General features: G+C 36.3%; 1 long non-coding RNA gene across 1 annotated transcript; it reads right to left on the bottom strand.

Annotated features, from left to right (window-relative positions):
- Positions 1-4,613: 4,613 nt before the first annotated feature.
- Positions 4,614-9,915, bottom strand: LOC132635198 (uncharacterized). Its single transcript, XR_009580471.1, has 3 exons — positions 9,795-9,915; positions 5,853-5,976; positions 4,614-4,860 (listed from the first exon to the last, which is right to left on the bottom strand). It is a non-coding gene; the product is annotated as an uncharacterized LOC132635198 (long non-coding RNA).
- Positions 9,916-11,083: the final 1,168 nt, after the last annotated feature.

The raw sequence follows: 11,083 nt of genomic DNA, 5'->3' as shown, positions 1-11,083 counted from the left end.
TGTTCAGTAGCTTTTCGATGGCTTCCCTTGCATTACCAGGTATGAGTGGTTTTGTTTCCGAATTGATAGTATTTTTTGGAATAATTACCGACCAAAAATATCTTTAGAATAAGAATCTAGGTGATTAGTTCAAGAATGACATGATTTCAAGCCAAGAATTCCCTTTTATCAACCTAGGGTTCGAACAATTGGAAAGCCCCCATTTTTTATTAAATCTAATTAATAATCTTAGTGAAAGAGTAATAAATTGGAGAGAGAATGAAATAAATGGGGTCTAAAAGGGCTGACTTTTCCAAGCATTCATGAGATTTTCTCCCAAAATGTCCCAAATGGCGGCTGTGATATAGAGTTTTAAGAAAATAAGGGCAAATCCCGAAACGGGACTTAAATACCAGGTCTGCTCTACGATGTCCGCTGTGGCAGACAGATAGTCCGCTGTAGCAGACACACTATGGAGGGAAAACATCCTTAATGGCAGACTTTTGGGAAGGAAGCTCCTCCGCCGTAGTCTTTCTAATTGCATTGTGTCAATAACAAACGTAAGTCCTGACTCAACTCTTATAAATCGGTTCTACGATACAATTTGGGTTTGTAAGAAGGGTAACAGAATCCTAAATGCCTTGTAGCTTCCTGTTTATAAATGTGGTGCGCAACATATCCATAAACAAGATTCTACTAGACACGCCTTTGTAGACTCCTTATGACAGACCTACTCTGATACCAATTTGTCACACCCCAACCTAGGTGAGGCGTAGCTGGCACCCGGTGCCGTATTGGCCCGAGCAAAACACTCTGTAACTCATGATCGTTGGACGTAAAACAGAACATACATAAGCCGACTTGGCCTAACTCATTCTTTTTGATTCGATTAACCTCTAATCTATTCGATGCCTACTGAACATGGATTTAATCACTTTTAAACTTAAGAATGGCCTTGATCTCCAAGCTTACGCCGACTAACTTACGACGCACTTTAGCGTATGAAAATGTGGGATGTAACATTATAAACCTGAGTATATATGCTTAAGTGCGTGTAGTAGATACCTAGTGTCTAGTGGCTCATTGTTGAATATTAAAATGAATTTTCCTAAAGCCGACTTTCATCCCTACTCGACGGGTGGAAGGAGAAGGATAAGGATCTTCTTCAGTGGATCCTGGACATAATAGACCCGAACACTTATCTCGGATTGACTTTTAGATCATAATTGCTCTAGTAAATAAATAAAGAAAATAGATAGATGGGAGATAGAAAAATAGAGGAGAACGAACTAATTATAGAAATATCTCTCTATTTCTAAGGTTATTATTATGGGAGACTATAAAATTACAGGCGAGATGTTCAGTACTGATTCTTATTGTACTCTTTGGGGAGTCGATAAGCTAATTGCTGTATAAGTGTATTTGCTAGGTTTTCCTACTTTTGCAACTATATGCTTAGATTTTTACCCAATCTGGGAAGCGGCATCCATTAATGAACGGTTATACAACGCTGGTCTTTATGAACTAATTGTTCTACTCTTCTTACTTGTGTAGCTTGTTACATGGGTTGCGAATGGGAGCTTAGTTTTTGTTTTTACTCTTGAATATACTTTAGATCTTAGTTGATAATTTTAGTGCTTTAGTATTTTCTAGTTAAGTAGTTTAAAATAAAAAAATTAATCTTTATAACTCAATAATTATTGACTTGAACATTTATTTCGTTTTTTTTTTATTTTTCTTGTTTATTTGAGAAACATGGAATATTGGATATATGGGAGTTTTGATGTTGGTAATTCTACTTTTGATCTTTTTGAGCTTATTGCGGAGGAAACCACCCAGGGAAATATTGTAATATTCCAAGGAGCGAGTTGTGAACACCAACTTAATCTTATGTATGGAATGTGTGTGATATATGTGGTGGTCAAGACGGTTATTTATATTGTTATGCTTATATTTATTATTCTCCCCCAACCCCTTATTGCGATAGTTCCTTTATCATGGGCTTTCACACCTTTTTCTTCAATTTCCTTCTAAACATTCTCATAGATCAACCAAGATATGATCCTCCACTTGTACATCATCCCCCTTCTTAGGGTCTTCTTCATCATTTGACTCTTCAACCAACACCTTCTCATCTTGCAACTAGGGTCCTTGTAACCCTCTTCTACTTCATATAGATATGGCTAGGAAATTAGATACTCCACCACCTTCATTTCTCGGGTTCGCAATAGTATCACTTGGAAGATTCCCTTTTTGTTTTGGATTAAGAGCTGAAACAATTTGGCCCAATTGTGTATCTAGTTTCTTGATGGACTGTAACACTATGTCAATTCAAGTTAGGTGTCGATGTGTTAAATGAGTATTAATGAGATATTTTATCCATATAAAATCCTATCGATATGAGTTTGGGAGTAAATAGTTGTTTTAAGGTCAAGACGAATAGTGAGGTCCATAAGATTCAATATAATCGACTAAGTTTACAGTACGCTTGAATTCCATCCTGTTCATGTGACAATCCGTTGGGAATTTGAGAAAACAATAAACATGACAGTTGTAAATCTTTGAAATACCTTTCCAACCATATATGGCCTAGCTCAAACGGAGCTCTGTGTTCAGATTTATGTCCATTTTACTGAACGCCGTCGGCAGTCGAGACACTTGTGCGGTGCATGGGTGGTGCACGAATTTTCAGAACCCACAAACCACTAGTTCTTACTCCACCAGTAACATTCTGTCATGTCGAGCCCAACTTAACCTTTCACAACTGTATGAAATCCACCCTCATACATCTTCCAACCTTATCCTGTTGAGCACGTCAGATACCGATTGTTCCCTTCATATAGCGGAGATTGATCCATCAAAATTCTCTTCGTCACGCCTCCGTCCCCTAGGACAATGAAGTACTCTTACCACAATCCCTTAAGAAACCTTACTTTCCCACGCCTTAACACACAAGTCGCCCCTCACGTCTTTGTTCTCAACTTCTCTTCTTCATTACACACGGTTACTATCCTTTTGCCAAATCAAAAGATCCTTATCAAACTTACACTCGCTCCCATAGATCGACATCTAATACACAACCACTACTGAATCGTTGTCCTGCCATGGGTACACTCGTGCCACACAAACTATCATAATACCTTTGACGATGCTGAAACTTTCCCAACCCAATCACACCTTGAGCAAGTCATTCTTGTTAAACCCTAAATACACTTCTGTGACTTCCGAGCAACCAATCGCCGAAAACATGGAGATCATGCGGTCCTCTGTATTACTACTTCCATCTTTCTATGAATATCACAAAATAATAGAGTCTCAATCCCTACCCCACACAACCGAAACTTCAAGTCATAATTGGAAAATGAACTTGGGTCACGCATTCGTAGCAGAATAACACATCTCATACCTTACCGCGCTACGTCATATCGAATTGCTCGCATAAGAAATTACGGACGAGTTCCCACCTTTAATGGGTGATTAAGACAAGGAAATTCAGATACCAATTCGAATGAAGTAGCACGAAAGGAATGGAAAAATTAAAAGTTTCCTAAATGTCCTATAGCCTCTCGGAGATAAGTACGGAAATAATCGTACCGATCTACAAGGCTCTACTAGACATGCACTTGTACTTGTAAAACCGAGTAACCTAGGCCTCTGATACCAACTTGTCAAGACCCAACCCGTGGGTCGAGGGGGCACCCACGCTAACCCCCCTGGTGGGCGAACCCTTCCCTTATTCAACATCCAAACTAAGCATACCAAAAGAAACAAAACTTTTTACGTACACGAGGACTTGCTGTGGAATCTATAACAAACTCTGCACTCAGAAAAAAATGCAGCAAGGTAGCGTCAGTACAAACAATATGTACACGTAAGCATTCATAGGCCGGCTAACGGGCAGTTTCTAAAATTAATGAAGTGTTAAAAGCCCTTAGACCCTCATTATTTCCCATTTTGAAATTGTACCTTTTGGGAACAGTTCTTGGAGATATTCTTGGAGGAAAATCTTGCTTGTTCCTTTACACTTCCTTTAATCATAATCATCTTAGATTTCCCCCTTCCCTTTAATAATCCCTTAGTGATGGAATTTGAAAGAGGGTTTTGATGAACACTTTCTCTAGGCTTAGTAATGATAAAGTGATGGGGTTTACGTTACATTTTGATGAATCTAAGCTTATTCATCGTATAGCTTCCATTTCTGGTGTTGAATTTTGGAATCAAAGAGTTAGGATTTATACCCAATTTGGGGGTTTTACTTGAAATCTGAAATTAGCACTACAAGAAAAAAGGACTTTAGCAAGGGGAAATTAGGTCGTTAAAAGCCTAAACCCGGTCGCCAAAAGTCATTAACTACGGCAAAATTCCGGTCGTGACCGGACGTTAAAAGCCCCGACGTTAAAGGTTAACGCCGACTTTCAATCCGGTTGCTAAAGTACATTTAACGAAAGCATGAGTCGAGTCGTTATATGTCCTTTTTAGTGACCAGATTTTCCCTTCGCTAAGTTGTCATCTGGTCATTAAAATCATTAACAACAATAACTAATTCGACGCTAATGGCCATTTAAATATTTGATGTTATAATAAAATTTGTACTACTGAAAAATAATAATTATTTCATACACAGGTGGATCCAAAAAGAATACTAAATAACTAATATTCCATATAAAACTTCATTTTTAATACAAAGAACTGATTAAAGAATGATCTACCATACCCAAGTTGTATGACATCATCTTTACCAACTCCTAAAAATAAAAATTACAACATATATACATAAGATATCGTCTTTACACGACCCCTAATGCAATAAAAGCCCTCTTGCACTTCAACTTGCTCCTCACTTTCTTGAACGATAGATTCTTCCATCCTCAAATTCTTGAGCTGTAAAAAAACGTTTATGTCACTTTAGTAACAAAGAATAATCTCTAAAGAAGAGACATAAGACCTCAACATATTTTACCAGAAAGGATGCAAAACATTAAAGTTTCTAAAAAAGCACGTGAACAGTAACTTATGTATCTACCTTATAGTCCAACAAAATTAGAAGATTTCCAAAAATAAACATAGAGAAGTGTGACCTAGTGAATAATTGGTTTATCTTTTTAGCGTAACGTTCAGGAACCTAAATTTTATACGCACATGTGAACTTTACTATCCGTTATTAATGAAGTTGAAGCTTCTGTTGTCTATTTCACATTTTTAGAGCTTTGCAGGATTATGGTATGATGTATTATATATGACAATCAGGTTGTTACTCTTGTACCCTCAAATTTTGAAAGAAGGAAAAAAAATGGTGGTGAGATCTCTGTTATACCTTTGAGTCTCAGGAATTTTGGCATTTAATTACAATGGTGAAATCACTTTTGAGTGCTTCATGTTGCATTTCCAAAGTCAGAGGCCTTTGCTATTGGTAGATGAGGATATTAATAAGCCGGGAGATTGTTCAGGAGGAATATTAACAATAGCTTAAATCAAGCCTTGTCTAATTTGACATGTAATTCGCCATTTACATGGTGAATTGATAATAAATAAAGACATACTCCTGAATGTTGCACAACAGATATGGGCATGAGCTAACAGAAGAGCATACTATATGTGTTGATGATTTAGGGAAACAAAATAAATTATAATATGAATAAGCCCGTATTCCATTTAGTTTAAAATATATAATTTTGATACTCTGGTTAGTGTTCTTGTTTAAGAGGCTCTACTTTAGTTAGTATATCACATTTCTCTCCGCCAAAATAATTTAGTTAGCTTTAGGCCTCGGTTAACCTCTCCCTGTGTATAATTTAGTTTCACAAGCTTCTTTTACTAATTAGAATATGCTTTTGATGTGCTCCAATTTAAAAATAACCTGAAGGAGAACGAACCTGCATTTGTCTTAATGGAGAAGATAGTTGAGTCTGAGCTGTTGAACCGAAGAGAAGTTCGAAATAATCAACTTAAGAGCAGGTGAAGAGCAACAAGCTCTGGTTAACCCATTAAATCCCAAATCTGCGATTTAAAACAATCAAGAAGCGATGGTCAAGTTGATTTTTGAGAGAGAAAATTGGAGTTGTGTTGTGCAAATTGATGATTTTACGAGTCCACACAACAGTCTAGTAGTAGTTAGTATCAATAATGACCAACAGGAAGAATTGCAGGCATTCGCTGCTTAGTGGTATTCGCTCTTTTTATTTTTTACTAAAGAAAGAGATCGAGGGTCTTCAATATGACCTCCTAGAGATGAAGAATGAAAAGAAGAAGTCACAAAGGAACTTAAAGAGAAACTTGATTCAATGCAAGTTCTGCAAGAAAAGACTACTTGGCTTACTATAGAGATCAAAGATAAAAGAGGCGAGTCTTCAGAATAGCACCTCTAAACTAGCTGAAAAAGAATCGGAGTAGATAGATTGAGCTCTATATATCAGCAATCCCAAAATCAACTGATGAATTTGACTTCAGAATCAAAGAACTTAAAGATAAGTCCAGAAAAAAGAGAGAGAATGGGAGTTGAAACGTTTATCAGGAGATAACCTGAATGTGCATAAATTTTTTTCTCCTTGAGAGAGATGAATCTAAAAAGAGCTTGAATCTATTCAAAAGGAATACAGTGAGTTCAAGGCTTCTGAAGAGAAAGTGTATTTAGATGCCAAGTTGTTCGAGGAACAAGAAAAGAGACTACACCAGTTTGAGGAAAAACTTTGCACTCCCTTTAATGAAGTAAGTAAAAATAAGGTGATAATTGCTGGTCTAACTCAAGAAACAATGCCTTAGGAGAATGCTGGATACTTAACTGGACAATGTAAAACTAGTTGAAGCAAGAGATTGAAGTTCAACTATCATATCCCATTTCTCTAATCCAATTGGCTAAAGTCTAGTTATCCAGAATGACATTAGGTTGGAAGGAAGGCACAAAAATCACTTTTCTAGAGAAAGGGAACTATGAACTTGGAGTAGCCTCGAGTGCTCTTGTTTTTTACATAGATGAAAAAACATATGATGTCTTCAAGAGGGATGGAAATGATCTATTCATCAATCCGTACATTAGGTTGTTTTAATTCTTTTCTGTCTCTTTAAAACAGGTGTGTTTTGTCAGTTCTTTAGAGGTTTTTTTGTTTTCAGGGTCTATAACTTTTACAACTAACGAAATATTCTGAAAAATTTCCAACTAATGAAAGGAATTTCATATAGTACCGCAATAATTTCATCACAAAGAAAAAAAATCAATCTACTAACCTGTTAAATGGCTCAAACTATTGATAAATTGAAGATCGGGGGTGATGAAGGCTGACCAAACACTGCACTTGCAAGCCTTCCATATTTACTCTCTAGCTCATCCATGCGTTCACATTTATTCTCTAACTCATCCATGCGTCTTTTTAGAGATTATTATCTTTTTCACTTGGATTAAACTTATCTAACAATGTACCCTTCGAAGTGTTCCGACCTTTCAACTCTCTAGCGGCGAGAAGAACACACAAAGAATCTTTTTTTATCAGTAGCAGTTGACAAGAGCCAGACCAACAGACGAGCAGGTTCGATGAGTGATGAGAAGTGATGAGAGAAGGCTGGAGTTCTTCTTTTAACACAACTATGTGCTTTGCGATTGCAGAATAAATTTCCAACTTTAAGCAATCTACTCATTTTCCTCTTAAATATATACCAATTAACAAAAAAAGATTCAGAATAAAACATATCCTTAGACTGCAGAAGCAAAATACATAACGGCCCTAAACCAGCACTTCAACGGTTGTTAGCAGCAACTAAAGCAGCAGCAAGGCAGCAATTATCAGTAGCAACAAAGGTAAAAACAGTTTTTGATCATATGTGTTTCAGATACGACCTTTAGACAACATCTAATATTGAGTTTCAGATGTCTCTTTGCATGATATTTTCACAAGACATTGTACGGTAAATTAAAGGAGAATTCACCAACAGGTGGGGAAAAGAAGAAAGCAACAGGCAGTTAAAGTACATACTAACGTCATTTATGAAAAGCTAGTTAGTTCCAAAGATGAGTGCATGTTAAGGCTTTCAATTCATTAAATTGAAATTGTAGAGAACATTAAGTGCTCAAACTATGTTTTACTCAGAAGAATTAAGTGTGGAAAGAAATATTTATTTTTGAGAAAAAACAGGTACATAGGGCATGGCTCTAAGTTGAATTTCTCATTAACTTGACAGCAATTGTAGAAGAGGAATATCATCGAACCCATAAACAGTTATCAAGGATCATTGTTCATGTAAAAGATCACACATACACTTTATTTTATTAATATTTTATCAAATCTTTATAAGTAAACATAGGATGGAAAAAATAAAAATAATTCTACCAAAAAAGCTTACACCAACTATAGACATTTTTAAGTTTGCTTTCTTCTTATTTTTTTGTTCACCTAACATTTTCTTAATTAAGCTATCAAATGGTACTTTGGATTCATCTTGACTGTTGGATTGATATTCTCTTATTATTGTACCAACTTAAGCTTGTCGTGGCCTGAACAACAAGGAAAGAAATAGAGAAAAGTAGGAATGAGGAAACTTTAACTGATGCAAGTTCACACCAACATATTTGTATCATATTATAAGGTAGAATTATACTCTTAAAGGATGATGGAGATTTTGGAAGGAGAAGCGAGAACCACTTAAATGGAGGAATCGATTGTATTTCGTCCTTTGTTCCCCATAGTAACTGGGGATCAAAAAGCACCAAATTTGATGACTTATTATGGGAAAGAAGAAGTAAGAGCATGCTATTGGAGACGTTGCAACATATGTCGGGAAGGCCTCCGTTGATTGTGTACGAACAAAATACGATTCCAAAGGCAGGGTAAGAAATGGTTTAGCTAATGGAGATATTAACTCTTTTGGGAACCAGTAATGCGTAGCCTTTTTAGAAAATTCTACGACAAATTAAAACAACAAAAAAGATGTTTTAAAAACCTTGGAGAGGCATCGCTCAACTGGACCTTAATCTGATGAAAATGATTCAAACCAGCAGGAAATTTATAGCATTCGTGTTGGTTCAAGAGGGGTACTCAATATTGACCCAAAATCACAAAAGGTATGTCCCAATATATTTGACAAACAAATAAATTTGGAATAACTAAAAGAACTCAATTCCACAATCAATCTTTTGGAATGAAGAGAATGTTATCCTCCGAAATTATCAAATTAACAAATTTATTCAATAATAATCATTAGATCCTCCTTCGATATTGAAGATCAAAAGAGGATTTGTTTTACTTACAACCCATGTATGCTAACAGGTTTTGACTTTAACAATATCAACTCTAATTGAAAAATCACAAAGTAAAGTCGCATATGCGTAATCACCTTGCTAAAAAAGAAAAAAAATTACTAAGGCAGAAAAACAAGTAAAGGGAAAGCGGGAAAACAATACTGAAATGAATCTGATACAGTCATGCTTTCCTTTTTTGAGTTAAAGAACATAAGAAAGGGGAAATATACCCAACTGCAATAGGAAAAGAGAAAAAAAATCTAAGATATTCTAGCCCAAATACAAGAATGTAAACAACAAAAGCACTAAAAGAAAAAAAAGGATTACTTGATCCTTAGTGGAGAGCTGGGCGTTGAGGGGTTTGAAGATAACCTTCACTAATTATCAAATATATGATTCAATTCCACTCCGACCTCCAGCCAGTAGAATTGTAGTAAACGACAGGGCATAATTGACTCGAATCCAAACAAAGGGTGCAGATGAAAAAAAAGAAGGAAGAAGATACCTAGATGGAATCAAAATTAATCCGGAATTGGGAAAAATCAGGTGTTCCATAAAGAAATTCATAGTTAAAACATTAAAAACTTACCTTGATGAGAAGCAAACTCCAAGAAACGCAGAGTGACGCACGCTAAGTGTATCTCTGTTTGTTGATTTTTCTGTAACTGGAAATAGAAGAGACGCATGCTGAGTATATCTCTGTTTACGGAGGAAGTGGGGAAAGGGGGTGGGTGGAGAGACGTGGGTGTGAAAATAAAGAGGGAAACATATGGCGCCTTTTTTTTTAATTATTATTAACGACTGGATATTAGTTTTTCTAAGGCCCGGATATTATTCCGTCGTGAATATTAAACTAAAAATTGACTTTTAACGACTGGAAAAAATTGTGTTGTTAAAAAAACACATTTAAAGACTGGATTCATGTCCCTTCTTCAAAAATTGGTCGTTAAAAGTCAATTTTCTTGTAGTGTAGGCTAATCCTTGAGTTGAATCAGCAATTAGTGGTTGGGTTACGATCACCTAGTATTTAATTTGGTAATTTGCTTCCGAGTTTCCCGTTTTTCCCTTGTGGACCCATTTCCCCAATTTCTAGAGTTAGAATTGCCCTAAATTGAATAGTAGCAATATTAGTATCATTCTTCATTATTTCTAATCTAGAATTCAATTATGCTTAGGCTACTTTGGTTCTGAGGTCCAGCGGAAAGGCAAGGCAGAAGAGTGAGTTGTTGGTGTTGCGGTTCGTCCATCTAGGTAGGTTATGGATTACCTTTGGTGAGACTTCGTATAGCGAAGCACATATTTAGATTATATTGTTGGAGATAGCATGCTAACCTTCTGGTATGAAGTCGCGTTGGATATTGCCTTAGGTTGGGCCCTGTTGTGTGTTGGGGCAAGCCACCCCGTTGTGATTGATTTGATTGTTTTATTGTGCAGGCTTGATGCCATAGTTGTTGATAGATATTGGATTCTGTTTTATCATCTTGATTATGATATAGTTGGCATACCCACTGTTTGTATTTGTACTCGGATATACTGTTGGCGTACCACCCACTGTTGGTACTTGTGATTCAGTTATATTGTTGGCGTACCCACTGTTGGTACTAGTGATTCAGATATATTGTTGGCGTACCCACTGTTGGTACTTGTGATAATGAGCAAGATTATTGATGTTGATTCATGCATTGCACGCGCTTTCATTTTCATGATACACTGTTGTGATACTGTTGATACTTGATAAAACTCTTTTACTTGAGTGACGTGAGATGGTTGATGACCGATGTTAGTTCCGAAATCGTTGGTGGAGTGAAATTGATACTTGATAAAACTCTTTTACTTGAGTGACGTGAGATGGCTGATGTCCGATGTTCTTTCCGGAAT

Source organism: Lycium barbarum, chromosome 1, assembly GCF_019175385.1.
Source record: "Lycium barbarum isolate Lr01 chromosome 1, ASM1917538v2, whole genome shotgun sequence".
NCBI classification, from domain to species: domain Eukaryota; kingdom Viridiplantae; phylum Streptophyta; class Magnoliopsida; order Solanales; family Solanaceae; genus Lycium; species Lycium barbarum.
This window is presented reverse-complemented; position numbering and strand designations above follow the sequence as displayed.